General features: G+C 39.0%; 1 protein-coding gene across 3 annotated transcripts in view; it reads left to right on the top strand.

Moving 5' to 3' along the window:
* Positions 1-11987: 11987 nt before the first annotated feature.
* MRTFB (myocardin related transcription factor B) overlaps positions 11988-26047 on the top strand; it is a 69327-nt gene continuing 55267 nt past the window's right edge. Inside the window, exons 1-2 of one of the 3 annotated variants that reach the window (XM_021545782.3) lie at positions 11988-12055; positions 15053-15095. The gene's annotated coding sequence lies outside the window, so the exon portion shown is untranslated. Of the gene's footprint in view, positions 12056-14195; positions 15096-26047 lie in introns of those variants that run through there. The other 2 variants (XM_021545785.3, XM_021545783.3) reach the window with 2 other exon arrangements.

The raw sequence follows: 26047 nt of genomic DNA, 5'->3' as shown, positions 1-26047 counted from the left end.
CGTTTTCTCAGCTTGTATTCTACCCTAGTTCTGTCTGTAAGTTCCTCTATAAATTAAAGCATAATTTTCATTTCTAGGGTCCTCATTGTTACTTCTTTTTTCTTTCACCTTGATCATCTCCTGTCCAAGAGCAGGAGCCTGGAGTTATTAAACAGCTGGCATTATTAGTCAGCAGTGCAATCTTGTTTTTGCACTGTCAGCTTCTTTCTCAGCTCTCACAATGGCACCTAGACCATTCTTGTTTCTATTCTTTTTTGTTTAGGAAAACATAGAAGCTATGTGGCAAAACTTTTTGGAACTGACTTGCCTTTTTTAATGTAACCTTTCTCATGTAAGTTCAGATCACAATCAATAGTCAATGTAAAACCACATGTAAGTCTTCCTGTTTATGAGATGCTAAGGTTTACCATGAGCTGGGCCCAGAGTTTCAGATAATATTAAGCTGGGACTACTGATTAAAGGATTTTAGCCAGGAGCCAGAGAGTAAGTTTATAATTTTGAGGGTAGAATTTCCAGAATCACTACTAAATATATCACATTTGTACAATAAATATAATAAGAGTTTTATTTTTAAATCGCCATTTGTATCTTTAGCTTCACTTTGATAAATAGTTCAATGAATTCAAATTTAATCTACCTGAACTCAGAAAACTTGGAATTTTACATAACTGAATTAGCAAGAAGAGAAAAAAAATCCCCCCCTCTAAATTCAGTGCAATAGCTCTGGTTTCTGTCTCTTTAGTGACTATTACCTTTTGTCCACAGAAACATGCTAACCTTCATATTTCAAGCACATACAAAACCATCTCTCCATTCAAAGTCCAGGAGTTTTCCCAGTGAAATTGTCACATGAAGCCTAAACAAGGCTGCATTTCAACCTCTAAAAATAGGCAGCACAGTTCTAATCTGAGCTCTTTGCGTAGAGCCCTGCAGTTCCATGAGGATACACAGTGGCACATGTGCATTATCCCTCCTCTGAGCATCCTCTTAGGTGAATGGAATGTCCCAGCAATGTCCCAGCTGTGCAGCTGCAGTGGAGATCTGTATGTCCTGTACTCACAGTATCATTTAGCACTGAATTAAATAACATTTTACAGTTTCTTCATCACTTTTTTCTTGTGAAAATGTAAATTCTTGTGAATTTACATTATTCTCAGTCACTATTCAACTTTTATCTTTCTTCTATTTTTCCTCTGGAATTGTCTTAATTTTTTTTTTTTTTTCTTACATCCCTTATCCTAACCATGACTATCTGTATTCTTGTCCTTTTTTTTCTGTTCACGAATGCTGCTTAAATATTGTGGCAATTTGTGATGTCTGTTGAGCACAAATAACACTGAATTCTTTGCAAGACTGGCTGCATTGGAGCCTTGTCCAGTACTTATTATCAAGGGGATTACATAAAAAAGTATTGTAGTTTGCTTTCATTTTGGTCCCAGACTTAAGGCCTGTCACACTTGGAAAGCTAACACTCAGGGAAAAGAGCAGCAGGTTGGCAGTTCTTCCAACATTAAATTCTTGGGTTTGTCTTACATTTCTCTTGAAAGAAATGAAAAGCAGTTCAAATAACAGACACAATAAAATCATAATCAGTTGATTTTATAAATTTTTCCCACCCTGGCAAAATTTTGAAGTATTTTTTATGTGCCACAAAATTCTTGGGATCTTATGCATAGATAGCAGAAGTTGGAAATTTTCTTGTGGCATTTATATCCCACAACCATTTTTACATATTGCAGTACTACAACTGGCAAGTTCTCAGATCCTGCAAAAACTCTTATTCCATGCTTAAGCCTTTACATTAGGATGTGGGAGATCTGCAACAGCAAAAATATAAAATGCATGTCTTCTACTTTTGTCTAGTTTTTCTTTATCCCCCTCCCTACCTCCTCCTATTGTCAAAATATGCTTTGTTTCTGCATCATCTTAAATCTCTGAATGTTGAGTGTTGGGTATAACTACAGTCTTTAAAAACAACATATAATTGTGTAAGAGTATCATGATTCTAACTTCTGAAGTCTCTGTAATGCTCTGTAATGCTCTTTTTCATTTGTTCCAGAGGCATTTGGAAATCTATCAATCCACTTTCTCTACAGCTTACACAATGTCTTTCCAACACTTGCAGTGTGACAGCAAAGGGGGCAGATACTCCTAACAAAAGCTGGCCAGAATGTAAATCACCTGCAGCTATAGCACAACAGCAAAATCTAGAGATCCTTCCAGAAAAGTCCTGCCCATACTAAATATGAAAAAATACCTGAAATCTTCAAGACATGTCCTGTGCAAATCTTGGTGCATGAAGTACTGTCTATACAGTCTTTCAGAAAATGAAGATTTCTCTGCCAAGACTTGAACTGCAGCAATAAATCTGGTGTACTACAGTTCATATAACTATTAAAGTTGCTGTTTTCTAAATATTTGCATTATATTGCACATCATTAGCCGACACAAGTCATAACCAAGTTCTTCTTTTTCACTTTAATATTTACTTGAAAGAAGGACTGAATCACATACTAAGTTATCCGAGTTCTTTTCCACAAAATACTATTGGTATTAAAATGTAGAGATTTGGGTTTTCTTGGTCAGCCCCACCAGCTCATTAGGGATTTCTGACATATTTCTAGTGGCTTAAATAACTCTTGTGTTATTACCCGAACAGAGGAATTTCAACTGGTGTCCAGCAGCAATGTCTGACTCTCCTTGGGCCGTTACCAGCTGCAGGCTGTGCTGTCCCACATCAGCACAGAGTACCTGCAGGGGGGTGACACGAGCCTGCACATCTGCAGTGGCCGTGTCTCTGCAATGACCCTGAAAAACCAGCTAAGCCCATCCCCGGTTCTATATTTAAAACTGTTTGTTTAATTGGTGGAGTGCACCAAGAATAAATAATGAGCTAATTCTGAAGATCATTCCCAGAACAGCCAGCACAGATTTCTTTTCTGCAAGTCAGAACTCTCTCCTCTCATGTTTGGGTTTTCTGGATTTTGGTGTTTTTAATGGTTTCATTATCTGAAGATGAACAGCTTTATCTAAATGTAATTGTAGGAATAGTACAATATTTCAATCATGAAGCATTTTGAACATGAGTGAGGTTTTGCAGTGTTTGTTTACTAAATATAAAAATAGTTAAAAGTTCAAATTCTAAAACCGGATCAAGGATTCTAACCAGATCGGAGATGAAGAAACAACAACAAACCAAAACAAAACTCCATTAAGAAATAAGGAATACTACCACCAGAGTTTTTCCAATGTATTGTACAGACCTTCCTTACCTTCCCTGATTACAGTTAAAAATAAGGAATTTAACTACAGAAAATAATTTTTAAATACTTTAACAGATACAGCAATTCCATTTTCAAAATTTTCATTAGCTTTTTAGCTGTAATAGGTTATAAAGGTTTTATATTAAAAAAAAAACAAAACAAACTGCTCTTGTATTTTGCTTTGTTCTAATGCACTAGCAGGATCCATGGGTCTCTGTGTCTCAGTGAGTGCCCAGGCAGAGAGATGAGGTACAAAGTAAATACAAAGTTCAGAGTGCAGTGAAATGACTGTCCAGTAACAGAACAGGCTTGCTCGTGAACTTGATGATTAATAATATTAATACAGCAATTGTCCTTTTTAATCACTATGGACCTAAGTGGATCTGATTTGACTTGTGGTTGAAAGAATACAAGCTTTAGTCAAATACCAACCAGGCACTGTGAGAAGAGTACTGTGTCTCTTTGCTAGGTTATAAAAGAAAGAACTTAATTCTGTCATGCATTTGGTGTTGTATTCATTTTATCTCACAAATAGGGAGCCAGAAAAACTAAAGGCAAAGGGTTATGTCAAAGCTGATAAAGCAAGTCCATGATGAAGTGTGAAACTCACCACTGACTCATAGGTCAGTTAAACCTTAAAATCTTCTTTCATATATTTCCATATGCTTTTTCAGCTCTCATATGATGTCGTTTATTGCCAGTGTCAGATGAAATCTTTATTTCCGTAGGAGTGCAGTGATACTCTGAGCAGCTTACACTGAAGTTTTTCTTGATTCCTAGCACTGATGCACCGATTCATCCTGTCACATGCACAAGCATTCTGCCACCTCCAGTATAGCTTTGGGACCAAATATGACACCTATCCCATGGCACAAGCTCACCAAAAACCCTGTCTAGAATCCAGCTGAATCTTACCTTCTGGGTTGTGTCCAACTACCCTGTAAGACAGGAAAGCTGGGGATTAAGTGGTAGCATGAAGTCAAGAACCAAGAAGTTACTGTTTGCCACTAGAGTTTTTCAGTTCAAATCCTTTTCTTAAGAGAGGGTTTTAAATACTCAAGAATACCAAGAAATTCAAGCTGGCAGGCAGGACCCGGTTCAGACCTGGAAAATCTGGATTTCTGAGCAACTGTAATTAGCTTAACCCTTATTTTTAGGGTCACACTGCTTAAACTGGCAGATATCAAAATAGGCTGAGGGCCAAATCAGTTATGATCTGGTTTTATTTATCCAAAAGTCTCATATGGACCTAATTTGCTATTTTGTGTAAAGAAATAATAAGTAGAAAGGATTATGAACACATGTTTGGCATAGAGAGGAAAAGAGAATGCAGTCATAACTTCAATTTGGGAATGTCTTACTTCATCATAAGCTTAAGTTTCAAAGCTGACACAGGGATTTTGGTACATAATGCCTCGTTTTCAACTAATTGCATCTTAACTGAACATTGAAACCTTCAATTTGGAAGCTCAAATTAGCAGCTATATGGTGGTAGTTTTTTCCCCAGGTTGTGTGTAGATGCCAACTAGAGGATCTAGTCATATGATCAAGTCTTTAAATGTGGTTTTATTAAGTAATAAGAATAATCAATATATGGTGACAGTTTTTATAAAACAAAACTTCTTCTAGTCTGCTGTCTTATCCCTAGTCAATATCTTGAATAATTTACCCTGAAGTTTTCTCAGCACTCTTTTTAGAGAAAACCAGTACCTACCGTACCTTGAAGTGCCTTACTATTTGGCTAATTTAAAAAACAAAAAGCAAGCAAACAAACAAACAAACTGTTCTAGGTAATTCCCATACTATGTTGTGTCAAAATTGCATTTGAAAAGTTGAAGTTCCCCCAGGGAAAAGCAAAAACATCCCTGGTGGCATATACCTGTTAAATATGAATGCAAATCACTGCTTCCTTAACTATTTATGCAAATGAATCTTTCAGTTGGGTATGAGATGTTTATACTTTAAGCCTACCAAGTTGATTAATGACTTGGTCAACATAAGCTTTGGTTCACAGGGAAGGCATCTGCAGATAAATAAATCAAACAGTACTTGCCAATTTATAATATTGTATTTATACTTCTACCCTGTGCATGCTGAATGATGGCAGTGGCACATGAATCAAATGGGTACTTTACAGCTTCCCAAATGCCACAATCTACCAATTTCATTAGCAGTACCATAAAATAAATTATTCAATCTGGGGAATTTCCTAAGGAAATCAAACTTAGAAAAGCCACACCATGGTCTTTGAAAGTATGAAAATGACCCACAAACTCAAATTGTTGGAGAACAAGGGGTGAGAAGAAGTTGCAGGGGAGGAGATGCATCAAGGGTTGGTGGTGAATAGTGCAAATAGAGACAAATGTGTGTGTTTAGTGACACAGCCATCCACAGAAACTCCTCAGTCTGTGGTCCTCCCTTCCTTCCCAGACACCTCTGGGTCCCATTCCCTAGGGATCAGTGGGCATTGTGTCCAGCTCCAGCAGTGCTGCAGAGAACTGGAGAAACCTGAGCCAGAGCTCAGCAGCTGAATCACCCCTGCGTCAGCATGAGAATGGGGGATGACAAAACTGGGTTACATGGCTGAGCCTTCTCACAGTCCTCATCCCAAGAAAAAAGCAGAACAGGGGCATGAAAAGGATGGGACTTAAAAGGCAGAATGAACATGCATAATTAATTTTCAGGGACTGCAAGATGATGTGATCACCTTCAGATTTTCCCCATCTGTTGCTAAGCAGCATTCTTAAGTCACAAGCTTTGCCTTACAAAGTGAACAGCAGTCTCCTCACATTTTGCTATTTTTCCATTTTACACTGTTCTTTTGTCAAGCTTGCATTATAACTGTATTCAAAATGCTTTAAAACAAAGATGAGCCCTAACATAGCTGCAATCTTTGGGAAAAGGTTTCAATTACTACCTGGGACTAGTAGCCCATGGACTCACCAATCCCCAAAAAGGAATTAGAAAAGCCTCCGTCTTGCATGTACCAAAGGAATTGCTTTTTGCCTCTCATCCCTGAGATTTACATGAGAAATTAGACGTGCATCATGGAAAAGGCAAGAGTATCATACATTTGGGGTTGTATATTCATTATCAGTCTCAATCTCTATAAACAAAATCTTAGATTTTTTCCTGTGGTGGTAGCAAGTTAATTGTATTTATTCATTTGATCTGTGCTAAGGATGCTGTTCCAATGATCAGACACCCATTCAATACTCTGAGCATTCTGACAAATTTAAAATTAAATCAAGGAGCTCTCTCTGTTAGAAATTCTCTCTCTCATTTAATTAGAAGTAATGGGCTGGCTGCCAGTGTTCCAAAACTGATACCAAACATGCCCACTGCAAATACCCTCTCCACAAATGCTTTGATTCACACCAGAAACTTCAGAAATCCTTGTTCTTGAAGACCAAGAGAAGCAAGTAACAGAGTTCTGGATCTTTCAGCAACTGTGGGGAATTAATTCCTCACATTTAGATCCCACATGTCTGCAGTTTAACCACTCCACACTGTTACACAAAATGAGCAATCATTTTAAAGTGCAAAATGACCATCAGCTCAATTTTCAATATTCATTAAATGAACAAATCATAAAGCTGAATAACATAGGTGATCCTGAGGAGTGTGTGGCCTGAAGGAGAAAATGCCTTCCAATGAGAGAAAAGACATACTCAGAATCACAGCAGGTCTTTCCCTATATTTCTACAGAAAACACAGAAGGTTCTTGCTAAACCAGCACCAAGTTGATAAATTGTACATTTCCAGCAGTAAACAAGACTATAGTTACCATCATTCAGGTTTATTGTTTATTAAAGTTTTTCAGTCATTAGCAAGAGACTGATTGGAGATTCTGGAGTCCTCTGCCAAACCAAAGCATGTACGCTCAGCTCTCTAGAAAAACATTTCCCAAGGGGATAGGCCAAAAGTTTCCCAAGTCTCTGTGGCTAATTGTAGCAGCCTTTGGAACACCACAGCCAACAAATGCTTCTCACAAGCCACCAGCCCAAATCCACACACATTGGTCTATGATTTTTCATATTCTTCCAGATGCCTCAGCACGCACCAAAGCAACAATTCTACCTGGCCACACCCCTAGTTACAAACCCCAAACTTGAAGTAGCTGCACTGCTTTGCCACTGATTAAGGCATCGCTGTTTTGGCAATGAGTATTGCTTACTGAAGAAGATTTTTGTTTCACATAAATTAAGATATAAACAGAATAGCTTTAATAACCTGGGCATTTATATTTACCTACTTCCCAGGAGTAATGGGGATCTGTACTTTACATCTACACAAAGATAAATCCAAAGTCAGATTCGTTGCATTAGCTGCAATTAACAGTGCTTTCCTCACTCTTTTTGGTATATCTGGAGGAAAGAGAAACAGAGAGTGGGTTGTGGGGCTTTTTTTGTTGTTTTTTGTTTGTTTTTGTTTTTGGTTTTGGTTTTTGTTTTGTTTTCTTTTGTTTTTTCTTTGTTCACCTCTTTTTGTCTCCACCATCTGTTAAGAAAAAGGACAGGGAGCAAGTAACAAAACCTGCAGCCTAGGGGTAGGTAGGCAGACTCCTGTTGCCAACTCAATCTCCTCCCTGCAACCCTCCAATTTCTGCAAATCTGCAGGACTATGGCTGAGCCATGAAAGAACAGCAGTGTCTGGCATGTGTCTTGTTGCTTAAAGAACAGGCAAATGAGGAGAAAAGAGGCATGAGGAGGCTGCAGAAATGGAATACACACATATTCAAAGGTGAGGCTATATCTACACGAGAGGAAAAACAGGCAGAAAGGTCTAATGCAGGCAAAATGCACTGATAAAGGGGATACAGGTACCCCATAGGAGAAAATAGCAATAACAACAACAAATAAGTTATTAGGAGGATTAGAGGAAATAAAATAATGGAAAGACCAAACAAAAATGAAAAAATAACACTTAAATGCCATTAATAAATACCCATTTCTTGTGACAGACTATTAAAGCTTCAGTGCAAGACTGATTTTACAATTAGTATGAACAACCACTGTTTGGTCGTGTTAACACCTAATGTAATAACAGCCAATGGTGATCAGTAATATTATTTTCTCAGATGTAACCTGAAGTGCAATACTGTTTTCTTTTATGAGAAGCCACTGATGACCTGCAGTGAGCTCCATTCAGTTAGGTCAGCATGAGTATAGCTGTCAATGGAAACCAAAACTGCAGGAATATTGCTCTCAGACATCGAATTCATTCTGTAGAATCACTGGGTTCAGATCTTTGCAAGTTTCTCTAGAGAATACAAAACCATTATAGCAGAGATAAGGTCAACCTAATGTTTCTGTAACATGGCTGTTTCAAAATCATAATGATTTATATTGCTTATTTAACCTGCAAGCTGGTGAAAGGTTTTCCTATTTTTTTGCTTTTGTTCTTAGCTATAATGTTGATAAATGCTGCCTTTTCCTCTTTCAATTTCCTTGTCAAATAAGAACTGGTTCTTTAGTTTACACTAAAAGTCCGTCTAGTCCAGCACGTTCCCTTGAAGAATAGCCACAACAGGATACTTCCCAAAGAGATTCCTGATTTCTATTGAACTCGAGGAGTTGTATTCCTGTGAGAGAACCACTCCTTGTTAACTATGCTGCCATTTTGTAACTCGTGTTAAAAGCTTATACAAATGCAAATAACACTGTATCAACAACTCATCCACTTCCCCCTCACTTAGAGCCCTTTGGAAAAAGCTCTGTGGAGAAAGTAATTTCCTCCTCACATAAAATTTTTTGTCAATCTTTTGATCTCAGGCCTTTATGAAATATATTGAAACATAATAATTACAAATTATATGACTCTAGGAGAAGCTGCAATAGTTCTTGCCCTACTTTCAAAGTAGCTTTCTCAACTCTGAGCCAACTGCACTAGTATTCTGTAATCCCGTAAATTAGGTGGCAAAATTGTGTTCTTTACTCAATGAATTTTATCTACAAATTTAATACCCCCATCGAATATGTAGCTGACACTACTACAGAACATATTATTGTATGTTTTAAATAATGAAGTCTTTATTAACAAATCTAACCACAGTGTTTACATCTCTAGAATAATCAAATTCTTTATATAAAGCCTGTACTAGAACTGAAAAGCATAGGTTATTTCTGAATAATTCCTAAAAGATATTTGCATTATTTCATTAAACAAACAATCCTTCCCTATTTTACACAGTTTACAACTGCATAATTAAATATATATTCACTATCAATCACAACAAATATTTTTATGTGTGCATTAATTTGAATATTAAAATGCTGATATTGTGTCATTTATCTGTTTTTCATATTCAGCAGTTTCTAACAGTAGAACACCAGTTTGAAAGTGAAAGAGGGAGAGATGGGTCCATCCTTTCACTGCAGAGCACTGCATTGCTCTGCCAGCTTCAACCACTGTAACAGTGCTTCTTATCCTTATCCTGTTATAAAAAAGGGATTATAGAATCCATTGTTATTCCTGGAGGCATATGCCAAGGACTCTTATTGAACTATTCTGTAAGAAGAAGGAAGTGTTGTACATATCCATGCCCAAGACAGGAAAGGTGGTGCTCAGAAGTCAAAAACAATTGTGCGCAGCTGGACAATTTCCACAGAGTGAATTTATGGATGAAACTGTTTTTAAGTAGTTATTTGCCACTTTAAATGTGTCTTTTTCATTGACTCCCATTACTATGTGGTTTCATAAAGCTCAAATGCCTTCAAGAAATGAGCACCATCTGTGTTTAATGGCAAACCCTTTAACATACCTTTTTGTCTCAGACATCATTTTTTCCAGGTTTTTCAAGTTCTATAGTACTCTTTAGCAAGGAATACTCCATGTGTTCTGCAATATGGTCCATGTCTATACCCTTCTGATCAATGGATGGGCAATGCCCATTAAAGCAGCCATTGGAACAACTAGAATGATCTAATCTGCATTGTAACATTAAAGAGATTTCCATCTCTCGCACAATGCTCTTGTACATTATTGTTTTTAGTTTGCTTCTGGAATTGGATAAAATATTATTAGCTAACTGTAATCTAGTGAAATATAAATTTACCGTGTTTTACAAAGCTTAACAAAAACAAACAAACAAAAACCCACCTTCCAATCCATCTAAAACAATTTGAACAAGTAATTATTTCAATGTCAAAGTATCTATTTGTAGTGAAGTGTATTGGGATGTTGTCTTAAAATAATAAGGAATTAAAAATTGATTCCTTTTTTGTGCCTGTGGTATCACTGCTGAACAAGGGCACTGAAAAACTCTTTTGGAGCAGGGAACCATGTTTTGCTTGGCCAGCACGCAGCATAAGCCTGATGCAGTCTCTTAGCAAGCTCCTGGACCATCAGCAAATTGCAAGTAATAATAAAAAAAGCTGTATTAGACCAAGTGGCAGCTTAGTACTTAATCTGTGAGCTAAAAAAAAAAAAAAATACAACTCAAAAGCAGGGTTGCATAATACTGGGCCTGATGCAGTATGTACTTACAGAACAGGACTGGCTCGGTACTAGTAAAAGTCAATTTGTTAAATATTCGCTGTAAGCATAGTGTTGCACAATATGTGCAATAAATTACTGCGTGCATGCATGATCATATTCTGATCGCAGAATAAATGCCTGTGTTCTCTATTGCACATTCTCAAGTGTAAATCATCAGGTTTCCAAAACTTCTTTGAAGAATTTTTTTTTCCTTGTGATTGGTTTGATGTTGAATCAAGTTCAGTCACCTCAGACACTGACAGCTAAGCCTGAAGGTGAAATACATGAGCTATGAGTCCCATCTTGATAGTGAATGTTTGCACAGCCAGCATTTGAAGCCATCCCCAATCCATTTGCTTCGAATTGCAGTCCGTGTGGCCGCAGCGCCCCGAGAAGCGGCGCTGGCGGCCTCGGCCTGCGCCTGCCCCGGGCCCGAGCCCTGCGCACGGGTCGGTCCGGCCCTCCCGCCAGCGCCGGGCGCCCCCAGAGGGACGCTGTGAGGGACGGGGGATTTACCGGGCCTGGGGAGGGATCCCGGAGAACTTTCAGAAGTACCTGCACCAGGAATAGTGTGGGCAGCGGGATTGTCCTGTAGAAATTATTGTCCTGTACTTGGCACTGGTGAGGGCACACCTCGAGCGCTGCGTCCAGTTCTGGAGCCCTCAGTTCAGGCAGGAGCTTGAGGTGCTGGAGAGTCCAGAGAAAGGCAACGAAGTTTGGGAAGGGTCTGAAGCACAACTCCTGTGAGGAGCTGATGAGGGGGCTCGGCCTGGAGAAAAGTAAGCTCAAGGGAGACCTTATTACTCCACAAGTACATAAAAGGAGGTTGTTGGGGTAGGGGCTGAACTCTTCTCCCAGACACCCAGTGAGTACACAGTCTTAAACTACGCCAGTGGAGGCTTAGTTTAAGGAGGAATTTACGCAGGAAGAATTTCTTTCCAGAAGGGGTGATTAGATATTGGAATGGGTTGACCAGATTAGTGGTGGAGTCACCGTCCCTGGAGGTGTTTAAGGACAGGCTGGACGTGGCCCTTAGTGCCATGGTCTGGTTGACACGGTGGTGCTCGGTCACAGGTCAGGGTCGATGATCTCCGAGCTCTTTTCCAAGCGCAGCGTTTCAGTGCCCGGCTCCCCCGAGCCCCGCTCTCTGAGGGCGCGAGTGCCCGGATGTGCCGCCCCGCCTCCCGCACGTGCGCTGCGCCAGCGCGCGCGGCTCCCCCGCCCCGCCCGCGGGCCAACCGCCGGGCGCGCGCCCGGGGAGGGCGGTCCCGGGCGCAGCGCTCGCGAGAGGAACATGGCCGCGGCGGGCCGGGGTGAGCGGGGCCGCGGGCGGGGGGCGCGGGGCGCGCGCGGCCGGGCGCCCCTCACCGGGGCCGCGCCTGGCGGGGCGGCCGCGCTGCCGCGGCTGGAGCGGGCCGGGCCGGGCCGGGCCGGGCCGGGCGCTGAGAGGGAGCGGCACCGCCGGCAGCCGGCCCCGGGGTGGGCTGCGCGCCGCCCCGCCCGCAGAGCCTTCTGAAGGAGGTTGAGGGGGGCGGGAGTGCCGAGAGCGGCGGCCGCCCCCTCTCTGCCGGGGGCGGGCAGGGTCCCCGCGAGGCCGCAGCCGGGCACGGGGAGAGCGGCGGCCCCCCGGCCCCGCCGGGCCGCTCTGGGCCCCGGGCAGGTGGAGGTGCCGGTGCCCGCGCCGGCCCGGCCGCTGGTGGATGTGTCCCGTGTTGTTATTTGCCAGTAAGGAACGCTCGCTCCCGGGGGAGCTGCGGGGCTGCAGGGCAGCAGGGCGGCGCTGCGGGCCCGGCCCGAACCCTGCGGGCGGTGAGATGAGAGCGCCTCGCCCGGGGGAGACCCGAGCCCTCCGTGACCCCAGTCGTGCAGCTGCAGCGGAGATCACTGGGCTGTGAGAAGAGCTGCGATCCTTAGAGCAGCGGCTGTTAACCAGTTCGACTCGTTTTCTGCGACATGCGTGGATTTAGGTGGCACTTGGTTAATCCATTATAGCGTGGTCAGGCATTGGAATAGGTTGCCCAAGAAGGCGGTGGAGTCATCATCCGTAAGGCGTTTGAGAGACGATGTGCGCTGGATGATGTGGTTTAGAGGTTTCGGTGGCAGTGCTGGGTTGATGGTTGGACTGGACGATATTGAAGGTCTCTTCCAATCCTGATGATTCCAGGATCAGCGTTGTTAACGAGTGTATCCACAGCACCTGTGTGCACAGATCCACATCGCGGGTGCAGGTCGCTTGGCTGACACTTGCGACAGTGACATTCTTTGGGACGCGGGGAGCCAGGTGGAGAGCTGTGCTGCCGTGCCGTGCCTTTCTGCCAGCCTTTGTTCCATTTCTGTGGGTTTTGTATTGGTGTGCAAGTGTGCAGGGCGGAAAACTGCTGTTAGTCAGTCTCTGTGCACTCAAGAGATATCAGGACTTCTGCCTGCTGCAGGCAATTGGCTGAAATAAAGACTAGAGGATTTTAAGTGAGTAACTTGTTTAGCTATGAAGTATCAGGAAAATTATCTTTTTATGAATGTTTTGAAAGCACCTCCATAAAGTCTGGTATGTCAATATGTCTAAAATACTTAAAGCTTAAACATCAATCACCTTTTAAGAAAAAATCCAAGATTACGCTGTCCTGTGAGTACAGCATGTTCTGAAGTTCTTGTTTATGGGAAGGTGTTCACGCTTCTTCCTCATGCTGCATATTTTCCTTTATGAGAAAAAAATGCCCAGGTTTTGAATTAATTGAGATTTTAAAGATTTCAACAAAGGCACAGCTGGCATTTCATAAAGTGATTCTATTAATTTGTGACATTTTATCTTGTTCCTTCCTAAACTTTTTTTTCCAGTGTAATTACTTAGAGCAGATGTGACTTTGTGGTATAACTTAAAACTTGACAAGATTGCTGTCTGGTAGTGACATCAGTTATTAAGCAAATAAAAATACCTGGAAGCTGAACATCCTTAGTACATTATCAGGAGTGCAGAATATCTTTCAGGATTTGGCAGTATTTGGACAAGTGTAGAAAACGGAATTTAATGATGCAAATGAGTTTTTAGAAGCAGTCATACAATAACATGAAAATCACCTTTATATTTACCTTTTGTTTGCAAGATTCTGTTGAATTATAAGGTAGTATCAAACGGCTGTAATAGTGCGTGTTAATACAGAGATATTCAGACAAGTTTAGTGGTTTTTATGCATAAAATACTTTAAAAGTTGGAACTTTTACTTGTTAGCCTAGCAATGAAATTAGGTAATTGATGACACGATGGATTAATGGAATATTGGATAGGGAATATGCTTAGTTGAGGTTTGGGGGTTTTTAAACAGTGTTTAGATTACTGATGAAATGATTATTGAAAGGAAGAGGGAATATATTTTATCATAGGCCATTTATTTTTGTGGGCCTTTTTGGCATTTCTGCCTTGTAACCTCTTCCTCTTGTGTGTTTTGCTTTGGTTTTTTTACATGTACAGCTTTTAACCTCTGTCACTGACGTGTACTGAAACCATCAGCTTAAACCTTTAAAATAATTAAAAGTAGTCTGTTAGGATTCATCTCTGGGATCAAAAGTAAAATTGTGGGGCTGAGCAACATCAGGGATGTTCTAAGTCTGATACCTGTGGATTCAAAGCCAAAACTGGAAAACTCCATTAGTGTTACTGTATGAAACAGCATTTGATAAATGCCAGACTTGAAAATAACTGTTTTTTTAAAGCATTAGCTTTCTGTTGACTTAATCATATGTGTCTGTATATGTATATATATACACACACAGTCTAAAATATTCTAATAAATGACATGTTGATGTTGGAACAAGTGCATTTGAGCTGGTGACATAGCAAAAAGACAAAATGTGAATGTGAACAGTTTCCTTTTTTTGTAAACATTCCATTGTATTGGAATTTATAGAAAACTAAAATGCATTTCTGTTGTATAATTGGCACTTCCAAGTGTGAAGACTTGAAGGAACTAGGGCCAAGTTTGTGTATTGCAGTTGAGTTAAAAGGAGCAGATTATGCACCTCTGGTACTGCTGTTCTTGCCAGAAGTAATTGGAAAGGCAAATATTGTCTTAGAATTTGAGCAGGAATAGGTGCTAAAAGATGCACATAGAGTATATTGAAGTCACTTTTTTCCTCAGGATTTTAATCTAATAACACACCTTTACATCTGAAAATTGCAGAAACTGAGAAAGCTGAACTAGTATTCTTAAGGCTTTAATTTCTCAGGTAGAACAAAAAATGTAACTTTTTAAATAATGAATCCTTGAGACATCTTTGTGATTTTTGTTTTTCCTTTTTGCTTTCCAACCAATCAGGAATGTGCTGAAACAGACACTAGAAGGGTGCTAGAGATAGCAGGTAAGTGCAGTATTTTAAAAAATTTAAACTCTTTAAATAAGTTTTTTTAAATAAAGCTGCTATGCTATTTTTTTAGTGAGTAGTGTATCCCTTTAAGTTGTGCTTAAGGTTTTATAATCCTGTTAAAATGGAAGATTTTCCTGGAAATCTGTTCCTGTACAAACAGAAATTTGGTTATATGTAGTACTTGTATTACATAAACTTAAGAGCAAGTTATTGTGATTTTATGCTTTGGCCTTTGATATGAGTGGATTTTAATCACCTCTTAAGATTATGACTTAAATACTTATATGCTGATTAAACAATATTTTCTCTTTTTAAAGGACTGTCATGCTTGCAAGCCTTCACAGATGTTAGCTGGTTTCCAAATGTGAATAGTTTTGATATTAAAACTTCAGCCTATAGAACATTTTGTTTACTTTTAACAGTTTTTCTGCAGTGACTCAGGCTTGTACCAGCACAGCACCTCCAGAGAGATTCCAGACCCTTTGTGGTTTGGTTAAATCAATCCAGTTATTGATGAGAAAAATTCTCTCAAGGGGGATCACCAAGGGTGTTTAATGGCTGCTGATAGTGCTGTTTCAGGAGGTGTTAGGAAGGGAAGTCAAGCAGCTTAGTAAAACAAGGGAGTTGGGTTATATTGGCTAACACATTTTCAGTCCTGGAACTGTGTGCTTCTGGAGTTAGCTGGTCCCTAAATGGTGAAAATTCTGATCCTGCCCTTCCCTCCTCATCTTCAGTGTGGGAAAAAGAGGGTGGGACAGGTTGCCTGATTTTCAGGATAACCAAGACAGAGCATCAAACTTAAAGCCTCTTGATAGTTTCCACTGAGGCCTCCTAGATGAACCAGAGCATTGGTTCCACTTCTACAGAAAAAGCAGACACTGCACACGACTGACATGGCTAAGAGTTGCTCCAGAGACTGGAAGAACAAGATGTACAGAACTGGATATACACAGAAGGGGGTATGTATCTGTAGCATTGATGTATCCCAGCAAACCCCAGAACTGTGTTAGGCAAAAAATCCTAACTAGAAACACTTAAAAAATCCCAACTAGAACACTTAAAACCTGCACCATGAAGAGTAGGTTTGATTAGACTTGGCAAACCAGTTCACTTTGTGTCCTTTTTAGTAAATCTACAACCTTTGACTCTTACTGTGAATAAATTTGCTGCTTTTTTAGCTGCATGTCCAAAAAAAAAAAAAAAAAAATGAACGACTGAAATTAAGACTATTTGCACTTGACAGCCATGAATGTTTCATGTTTGCTTCTTCAAATGAAGAAATTATTCTTCTTTTTCCTTACTGTCCTGAGGATGGAGAACCAGTATTTCTGGCATTGTTTTGAAGCATTTTTAGCACCTGAAGTTCAAGAGCCAAAATTGCCCAGTGTTAGTTACAGAATGCAACTTTGTTCAAACTTTCCTTTTGTGGCAAAGATTGATGTCTACCACAAAAATTTCCATATCTTGAAACTCCAAAGTAAATGCACATTACAGAATTTATTGAAGTGTTCAGATTACTGTTATTAAATCCAGATGTTAATGTAACAGTTTTGCACTTGTGCAATAAACTGAATCTCTCTGATTGTTGACTTAGTAGAGAGTATTTTAAGATTTCATATTTGGTCTTTGGATTAAACATTAATTAAATGTTTGAAAAGGGGCTTTTACCTGGGCATGGTGCCAAAAGCAACAGAGTGAGAGAGAAGTCCTAGTTATACTCAGTTTTGATCTTCACACCAACTACTGAAACACAAATTAACAAAACAAAAAATAAAGACAAAAAGGAAACCCACAGTTTTTTATCCTTCTAAGTGAATTTATGACATAGATACTCCTAGTTACATACCTGAGAAGGACATGCAGTTATGTTTGTGTTTCCACATTTTGTGTCTAATGCTAGAAGCCTGCTGGAAGGCTAGGGAACAGTTGCTGAAAACTTGTTTACAAGTTCTAGAGACATTAAAATTAATTTCTTAGTCATTCTTTAAATGTAAAGGAGGTAGCTCATAAAAATTCAGCAGAGAAACTCATGATTAGCATGAGTTCAAATTGTTAGCGTATTCAGTGAAGTCCAGTGAAATGGTTCTTACATCTCATGTAGAGGCAAATTTCTCAGTATTTCCTACACGAAAAAGGTAGAAGAGACACAGAATTCTAGCTGCTGAAATTTGTTTAATTTCATTGCTGCAATGCTTAATTTTGTTCCCCATATTTTTAAAATGGAAAATGTATAGCTTGGTAAAGTTGCAGTCCAGCAAAGCTTTAAGCATGTGTTTCTGACACTAAATGGGTTGCAGAAAGTTGAACACGTGTTTAAGGCTTTTCATGATTTAGAATCCCTGTTAGTAAAGCTTTGGGAAGGTAATGTTGTGACACAGGCAGAGCAGTGTGTGTGACAGTGTGTCTGTGGTGGCTGTCTCCTTACAGTTCTGTAAGGACTGCTGGTCCTTACTGCACCTGCACACAGAACTGCACTGCTGCAGGTCTGTGTGCAGGTGCTGTCCTACATTGGTAGGGGTTCAGTGTAAGGAGGGAATTAGGGGTTTGTACCTGGGTGTTGTCTAAGGGAACACCTGATGTCACTGTTAATTTCACATTGTGTTTTTAAAATGCTGCGAAGTGTGTTACTAGTCCTTCTGTAGATTGTGCACTGGCCATCTTGGCACATTTCCCTTGTACGTGAGTGGCTGGAACTGTGAAAGCAAAGGAGTCTTTGCACTTTCATAATCTTCCCTTGGTGCTCAGGCAGGTGAGAGTCTCAGGATTGGTGTATTCTGAGAATGGAGCTTGCTGAATATACTGAGATGGCTATACAGAAACTAATGGGGATCTCCCCATTCATTAGGGTTGGCCTGAATTCTACCATTTGTGTGTTATTTTAGGAGTTTTTAAATGGACTAATAAATCTATCTGAACTATTTTTGAGTGTGTTTTTTCATTATATATCACTTGGTACATGATTTTTTTTTTTTAGAGTTTCATCTTTAAAAATAAAATTTTAAACATATTTTTCCATGAAAAGTGCAACTAAGGTACCCAAAAAGAAAGGCCTTAATGTTTTGTTAATGTTTTTACTGATGTTTCTCAGTATGTAATTTCTATTTTTTTGTACAGCTATACTCTTTATAAATATACTCAATATATTTATAAGGTTTTTGTTAAAGACTTGTAACCTGTATGAATTAGCAATTTATAGAAACAACTGGAAACCTCACCATGTTCTACTTAATGTTTTCAACACTAATTTCATTTGCAGTGTCTGGACTGCAGAAGGTTTTTAATACCCAGTTTATGAGGGTAGAGCTCACTTATGCACTTTCTAGTAAATTCTTAACTAAAGAGAAGTTTCTTTATTTTGCAATCTTGATTATTTCTGAATTTGTATGGGTTAATTACAGTATTGCTTCTTTATGTTAATGTCAAATAATACAGCAGCACGCAAATACTGTCAGTTTTTGCAAAATATAAACTGTCTTTATGGGAATTATTAGTCTTCCAATGTGAATCAAGCCCTAAATAATTGTCTCTAGACAGTTTTTACCAACTTTCTTTGCTTCTATGAATAACTGAGTGTAATTTGTGATTTCTTCTGTAATCAGATCCTCCCTCCTCTGCCAGATGTTCCACCCTTCCTCTGTTCTGCCAGTTAAACCATTTGATGATTTTTTACCAGGTCCTGCATTAGAAGCCTAATTTTAAAAACTTGTCATGCAAAATTGGTAACAGAGAAAAGTGGAATCTCTTGGAAAGGCTGAAATGCAGGTGGTGAGAACCTGCTCTTGCCGTAATTCATCTTTACTGTCCTGGGAGTGTTGTGGGCAGGAGCACAGGTGGGAATGTGGAGCCAGCCCAGCCCTTGGACATGGGGGATGGGTAAAACACTGGGACTGCTTCCCTTTGCTGCAGAGTAAACCACGCTCACAGGAGAGCCTTGGACACTGTTCTACACCAAATTTTCCTCAAATACCTGGGGCAGCTGGAGCCTGAAGGTGGTACAGAAGAGACTTCTGTAGTTTCTCCCATGTGCCTTGGGGTTCTTGGCACCAGTAGTAGATTTTGGAAAGCCTAAGCCAAGCCTTGTGCTGGCTGAGGAACATGTTCAGGAAAAGGTTATGAAAGAAGGATGGTATACAGAGCATTTTTGATGGGTAAAGCTGAGTTGATTTAGTGATAGATGGAGGATAGAAAAAATAGAGAATTCAAGAGTAGAAATCAGGAAAGTGGGTATTGAAATGACCTGGGAAAAATAGCTATTGTCTGACACTAGAAAAAAGAACAATGAAAATAAACGAAGGGAAAAATTTATTTGGCTACAATATTTATATTGGATACCAGATTAATTAATATCTGTTTTCATCACATGATCAGTATTTTCCAACAGAGTTTCTAATAAAGCTTTGTAGTATCATTTTGAAATATACTCAAACTAAAAGAATTACAGAAAGTAAATGTGTGACAGCTGCTAAGTGCAGAAATCTGTAATCTACTGTAAACAATTTTATGTTACCATCTATTTCTTACTTATTTTTAAACAAGCAGCATTGTATGAAATGAAATATTGGAACACAATAGTTTAACAGATAAGACTTCTTTGAAACTGGCCTTAGGCAACATAAACTCTCCTGACCCAGAGTTTCTGCCCTATTAGTCTTTAGCTAATTTCAGTAGGGAAAATGGAATTCAAGATCATTTTAGCTTTGGAGATCGTGAGAAATGGGTTCTTAAAGTACTGAGGGCATGGACTGTGGATTATAGCATTAAACTGTTTAGAACATCAGAGTTTTCAGGCACCATACTAATAACATACTTTTTCTGATGATTTTAGGATATGGGTGTTGATCTGGAGATTAGGCTTCATCAGTTATGATCTTCAATCTGTATTTATAAAGAAGCAATAACTTATATTCTTTCCTGTGGTTTTACTCTGTTCCTTGTTAGAAGAAATGTGTTTGATTTGAAAAGTAAAAATTTGGCTTCTGTTAAGTGAAGAGTCTAATTTTGTCTTTATCAAATTATTTATTGTAGTGTTAGTCATAATACTATGTGTGTGGCATATCTTCATGCTTAATTTCCAGTGTTTAGGAGTCTCAGGGCTAGGATTTTGTGGTTTGTTATGGGATTTTTCTTCCTGGAAGTCTGCTTAACTGCATGGAATTCAGTATTCTTTCAGTCTGCATCCTTGTTGTTTCTATTAAAAAAACCCCATGACTTTAATTCTTAGGAAGATGCTGTAAGGTGTAAATCTAGTACAAGTGATATAATTGCATTCAGATTGTGACCTTTTGTCACTGCTATATAAAAAATGAGGCCACATGGGATTAGAAGTAAGAAACAGGAAAGAATATTGTAGGTGAACACTTGGTCAGGTAAAGAGTGCACAGTAAATAGCTGCTGCTTGAGATGCACCACAAGTTGGTTCATATATTTTATAAATTAAACATTAATGTGTCATCTTCTAAGTTTTCCTTTTGTCCATTAGCAGATTTAATATTAAAAGTTCCATTTTCAGAAGTTGGGAGCAACAAGTTGACTGGTTCCATGGGAGCTAATTCAAGTTCTTGTTTGCATTGTTAATACCTCAAAGTAGCTGTGTTGGTCCAAGTCAATATGCAGCAAAAGGTTTGTGAGTGAGAAATTTTCTTAGCTCTCGTAAGGTTTTACATAGGGACTGCTTAATTGAGGACCTTCTGCACATGCCACTGAATTTCAGCTCAAGATACAATCGTTCTGATTTTTGCAAGATCCCCTAAATTGAAGTTGCTTGTAATCTCTAATTACACTTACCTTATTTTGAATTAATGTCTAATTAGCACTTAGTTTCTTGCTGAATGTAAATAGTGTGTTAAATTCTGTCCAATAGAAGTTGATTGTATTTTTTAAGACACATTTAGCACCAAATATTACAATAATAAAATAATTACAATAATAAAACTTTGCTAATCTCTGTAAAGTGTGTAGATATAAAAAGAAGCAAAATATAGATTTTTCAAGAAATCTCATGTCCTAGAAGTGATTGTGCAATCTTCAGTCCTGCTTCCGATAGGAGGCAGAAAGCAGCATGTTCAACTGGAGCCAGTCCTGCAGTTCCTTCCTCTTTGATTTGAATCCTTGTGCTTTCCTTGTTTTGTACAATTCAAGGGCTTGGTTTGCAGGCAGTAAAATAAACAGAATAGCACCTGCAGCTTAGTCATAAATGGGAACATCTCGCAGTATCCAAACAAACAAATTAAATAATGGAGTCATCTAACCTTTCCTGAAATGCCTTAAGAACTTTACCAACATTCATTTTTAAGATATTCCACTATTTTGGCTATCAAAGGTCTCTGAACATATAGGGAAAGATTATAATCCAATTCAGTGCCTGAGCTATTAAGTGCATTTATTATACAAAAACAAACACTTGGGTTTTGACTTTTTTTCCTATGTTGGCAACTTAAATTGTATAAATAGAGTCTTCTGGCTACACAGAAAATCATGGAGTACATGGGACCTAATTCCTTCCACAAAGTCATAGACCAGAAGAACTGAACTTGCTTTTGGGCTGGTTAATCCGAGTTGATCTCACAATTACTCAAACACTCCTGTAAAGCACTTCATATTAAAACTGAGATTAAGAACTTTGGGATTTTTATTAACTGGAATTCAAGTAAGTAGCTTTGGAAGTCATATGTCACTATGTTTCATTGTAAAAAAAATATTATGTAAATATGTAGACATTTATGAGGGTGAGAAACTAGGAGCATTATTTGTTTGCATACCACACTAATGCAGATAGCTGTAGTTTGGTTGGTTTCTTTGTTTCTTTGCCTTGCTAAATTTAGGTATAAAACTGACCTTGTGTTGCTTTGTAAACTCAACCCAAATGTATTTGTTGCCAATGTTAATGTCAGCTTTTTAAATCCGAGTATTAAAGCAAATTTAGAATATTGACAATCAACATCATCTTCACAGAGTGAAAAATAGGAATGCCATGTTTAGGTTTTTCTGACTATTTGCACACAGCATATTTCCATATACAGTAACATCTAAACAAGATACTACTTCATGTTTTGCCTATCTAGTTTTAAGTATTTTATTAAGGTCTTAATTTTAATAGAGCTAGTGAAGATATGTGCTATGACAGCTTTGTATTTATTTAATGCAGTGGAACCAGCTGAACCACTTAACGTTGCCTTAAGAGGAGCATTGTTTATTAAGAATATCCACAGAAAAGATGAGATTAAATCAAATTATGTCTGTTCATATGGTGATTAATAGTAAAAAGTTGTTGAGGTCTGAATCCTTCACTTACAACAAGTTATGGGTCAATGTTTTCTGCACTTCAGCTATTGGGGCCAGAATTCTGGTTGCTGCTGAGTGCTCAGGCAGCAGCTCTTGGGGAAGATGGACTTAGTTGTAGATTAAATAAATAATTGTCCTCTCGTGATTCAGAGTTTTCAGCACAAATCTTTATAAACTCTGCTGCAAACACTGCAAGTTAGCATGGCTTCTGCTATGTCACTAGAAGGTAAATTGAAAGCTGTCCTGGGTTATCAGGGTGGGTTAATGGATGTTTGCCTCCATGCTGGGTCTTAAACAGCTCTCCAGACATGAGCATCTCTTTTGCAGGGAGGAATAGCAGAGCAGTTCAGACTTCTCCTTAAAAATGGAGGTTGTTGACTGTGTGGTGCCTTTAAGAGGCAGTTAATTTTAGACTTTACTTTTTGTTTGGTCCCTTAGACAGATTTATTGATTTTGGTGCACACTGTGGAGTTTCTCAGCTGTTTCTTAAAGGAAGATGACGTAGTTTGAACAGTTTTATATAATAAGTAAACAATTTAAACATCACTTTTGTCTGAAGGTGGGGGTTCTGTTTCAGTGATGACTATTGTGCATATTGAACCTTTGCTTGTTTTATTTAAAATATTTGTAAGAAGTTTAGCATTTTGAACAGGTTCTATTATTATAATTTTAAAGCCCTTGAAATGTGAATACAGAAGATATTTGTAATATTTACAACTACTTAAAACATTTGAAACCTGAAGGTATTTAAACACTAAGCTTCACAGCATTGCAATGAGGTAGATTCTTTCCAGTGAAGGTTTATGTGTCATCCAGATTTCACAAACTCATGTTTGAACAGGTTAGTTTGAGAAGGCAGTAATGTGAGAAAAGAATAGATAAATCATCTCTATGGCCCTGCACAGCGACAGGGTAGGCTTTAGTTTCCCCACACTTTAATGGAGCTGTGGGAGGTTGCCTTTATTCCTCACAGCCCCACACTGCAGGGTAATTCATTTGCACTTAGCAGGGCTCAGCTCCCATTACCAATTACTGTGATTTTTTTTTTCCCCTGCCTGGAGGTAGCAGTGGAGGGAATGTATCATCAAGGATTCTACTGACTCATCCCCAGCCTCTGTCCAGGTACAAGTAATTCTCTGTACATTACCTCATGGACAAGGTGCATTTACTACTGTAGCTTATTCATTTTTCATTTTTTGATCAGTCCAAAGACTTAAGATTTAAAGACTTCCTCTGAAGAATTAGTAAAGAGAATCTCAGTATAGCATTGTCATCAAAATCTGCAGAAGTGTTAAAAGAGTTTCTGGAGGTTTTTCAGTGTCTGTTCAGTGGTATTAATTTAGCTAGAGCAGACAGTTACAAAAATTTAATCTCAGTTAATTATTAAAAGTGGACATTTTTCTGAAGTATCAACCAGCCCAGTCCTGTTTTTTAAGGAAATGAATAGTAATAGTGATTTTTTCATGATGCTTTATCCAAGGTGATTACTCACAGTTAGTCAGCTGCTGATATTTCTCATATTTTTCTGCTTTTGTATAATTACCTTGATAAAAATAGCTGTATGATTTAAATCCTTATTGCCCTGTGTTTGACCACAAAACTTAATTAAGTTTATCAACACCGTGTTTCAACTGTAAGATTGCAGTTTCTCCTTCATTGTGGTAATGAAATGCCAGTTCCCATGTCCAAGTTCCGTGCTGCAGTAAGGAGGTGTGTGTACCAAGGGAGCCAGCCCAGCAGAGGTGAGGCTGTGCCTGTCCCATGGGGGCTCGTGCCCCGCAGCCCTTGCTGCCTTTCTGAGCTCCAGCAGCCGCTGTGGCTGGGCTGAGGAGCACAGCCTCCCTTTGGTGTTGCTCCAGGAGCTGATGGAGATGGAGACTGCAGGAAGCCATGACTTGTTTCTGTATTTCTCTCTACCCTTGCTGATAGGCAGCATGGTGAGAGGAGCCATCCTTTAAAACCCTGCATCTCTTCCTCTCCTTGCAGTGGGTGTTCCGTCGCAGGGCTTGTCTCCGGGAAGTGACTCCCGCAGCTTCCAATTCCCAGACTGTTCAGTGAGCTGAATGTTCCCGACTGCTTTGTTTATGTTCAGGCCTGACGTGTGTTGATCCTTGGAAGAAAGGAGAGACTGAGCATTCCAAGGGTCTGACCATGGACTGGACTAATTTGTAGCCTAGGAAGGAAGTTTGCTGTAGGCTTGTGTAGGCATAGGTAGGGTCTGCTGAATTCTGAAAGCACAATCCTTACCCTTCATGAGAAGGGAAGGGGAATTGCCAAGTCAGTCTCAGATTGTGACTTCTCACATACTCTCAGGTCATTAGTGCCCACTGCTCAAATAGAAGGAATATTTAAAACTATAACAGCCCCCAAAGTCCTTATTGGCCTCAGTGTCAGAAATCACTGTTCCCACTGCACATATCTCCAAGCCTTTCCAGGCACTGACTGGAAGACTAAACATGCAATGGCCTGCCTTGGCAGCTGTTAGATCTGCTGGATCTCACACTTTTAAAGGATCTTTTTTAGTATTTTCTGATACATTGAAGAAAAAGGTAAGAAAAAACAAACTGAACATTTTACATTTAGAGTATTTTCCATTTTACATCTTGATTATTCATTTGAGATTCTGGTGTAATACAAACTTCTAGAGCTTTAAATTTTACTGAGTTTTACAAATGGAGAAACTGTGTGCTCATATTCACACCATGATTTTGTAAATCCTGGAGCTGAAATTGCTAGTATCTGATGATTGTTAATTCAATACTGTACTGGGTACAGTGACCCACGTTCCTTGCAGGTGTGAGTGAGTGAGCAGTGTTAATGTCAGCCAGTTGTCTTGGCCAGAATTTGAATGCACTGTCATTCGTGAACTGTTATTTTCCAGCAGATTGCTAAAATAAAAGCTGATTTACTACTGAAGCGTCATCCAAATTTCAGAGCTTGTGCCAAGTAAAATACCAGTTCTGGTGTCTCAAGTAGCAGGGAAGTATAAGATTATAAGATTTTTCCAAGGAAATAAATTTTGTCTTTTGAAGATAAAATGTTTAAAAATAAAAGGAGCATTTGTCTTCAGCAGTTAAGAAGATAGCAACCACCTACAATCTGTGAGAACACTTACATAAGGCTCATACATTGTACAGGAGTTCTGGTTTCCCAGTGCTGGAACGCTGTTCCTATGTACTTGTCAGGGAAATGTGAACCAAAGCCTCCTAGCAGTGCTGATGGAGATTCTATTTTGATAATGTATTCTAAAGGCTAAGTAGGAAAATAATTTTTTTCTAGTTTTCACTTTCCTACTCTTAAAAATTTTGCTGAATTCTATGTTAAAAAAAAAAACCAAAACAACAAACAACCACCTAGCTGTAATCATTTAAGACTATTGGAACAATTCAATAATGTGATTTTTAGTTTCTGGAAATAAATTGGTATTATGCTTTCCAACAGTTCATAAGCAGAAATGGTTTTCATACCTAGCAGAGTGATGGCTCATGCAACTTGAGGTGTTTTAGTTGCAAGGAAAAGAGGGAAATCCCTTGAGTGACAACTGATTTTTGTCAGATCAACCTGGTATAAAGGTGCTTTCTTGGATTATATTAAGTAGAATTCTGAAACTTTAGTAGAATGGATTTTTTTAAATTGTATTTTCCTGTACATGTTTTTACTTTTGA

The sequence above is a fragment of the Lonchura striata genome, chromosome 16 (assembly GCF_046129695.1).
Source record: "Lonchura striata isolate bLonStr1 chromosome 16, bLonStr1.mat, whole genome shotgun sequence".
NCBI classification, from domain to species: domain Eukaryota; kingdom Metazoa; phylum Chordata; class Aves; order Passeriformes; family Estrildidae; genus Lonchura; species Lonchura striata.
Note: the sequence above shows the minus strand (reverse complement) of the source record. Positions and strands in the feature narration are given on the sequence as shown.